The following is a 970-nucleotide window of genomic DNA, read 5'->3' as shown; positions in this document are numbered from 1 at the left end:
ATTGGAGACAAGACTTGATGGAGGAATTCGGAGACATTTTATTTAGGGACGGAGAAGCTCTGGGCGTGACGGGTAGGGCTGTGCATGAAATCCCTTTGAAGCAGGAGAGGGTGACTTACGTAAAAGAGAGGAGGTTCCCACAGGCGCTGCGAAAGCACATACGGAACGAACTGAAAAATTTGAAAACCCAGGGGATAATAGTGGACAGTACATCGCCATACAACAGCCCCTTATGGGCAGTACGAAAGAAAGCCGCACCGGGGAAAACCGAGGAAAAGTACAGGTTAGTGGTGGACTACCGGAAACAGAACGACAACACGGTTGACGAGAAATACCCAAGTCCACGGTTTGAGGATATCTTGGATCGATTAGGCGGGGCGACCGTGTTCAGTACTCTAGATCTAAAGGCGGGTTATCATCAGATCGAGATGCACCCTCGGGACCACTTTAAAACGGCTTTTACTTTCGAGCCTGGACATTTCGAATCTACGAGGATGCCTTTTGGGGCTAAGAACACGCCCATAACGTTTCAAAGGCTCATGTATGAATTGCTAAGAGGTATCGACGAATCCATGTGCCAAATATATATGGACGACCTATCGGTCTTTAGTAAGACAGAACGCGAGCACGTGGAACACTTGCGGAGCGTGTTCAACAGACTTGAACCAAACGGTAGTTTGGGTTAAAACTTTCACCCGAGAAATCAATACTGGGGCAACAGCAGATAACCGATAACCCGACACGGAGTAAAGCCAGATCCGCAGAAAGTAGAAGCGATCCAGCGAATGGAGATTCCGAAAGACGTTAGGGGGATCCGACGACTGCTCGGGACTCTCAATTATTACAGGCGATCCGTGCCCGAAATGGCGGAACACTTAGTCCCTATCAATAACCCCTTAAAAAAGGGGAATCGAGTGGTAGTAACGCCGACGATGGAGAACAACATTCGGAAATGCATGGAGAAGTTACA

General features: G+C 48.5%; 1 long non-coding RNA gene across 1 annotated transcript in view; it reads right to left on the bottom strand.

Annotated features, from left to right (window-relative positions):
* The window catches only part of LOC136797015 (uncharacterized), a 356,578-nt gene that overhangs the window by 160,268 nt on the left and 195,340 nt on the right, over positions 1-970 (bottom strand). The window lies entirely within an intron of this gene.

Source organism: Halyomorpha halys, unplaced genomic scaffold (assembly GCF_000696795.3).
Source record: "Halyomorpha halys isolate HHAL.00 unplaced genomic scaffold, Hhal_1.1 Scaffold41.1, whole genome shotgun sequence".
In the NCBI taxonomy this organism is placed as follows: Eukaryota; Metazoa; Arthropoda; class Insecta; order Hemiptera; family Pentatomidae; genus Halyomorpha; species Halyomorpha halys.
The sequence above is the reverse complement of the archived record's forward strand: the minus strand, read 5'-3'. Positions and strand labels throughout refer to the sequence as shown.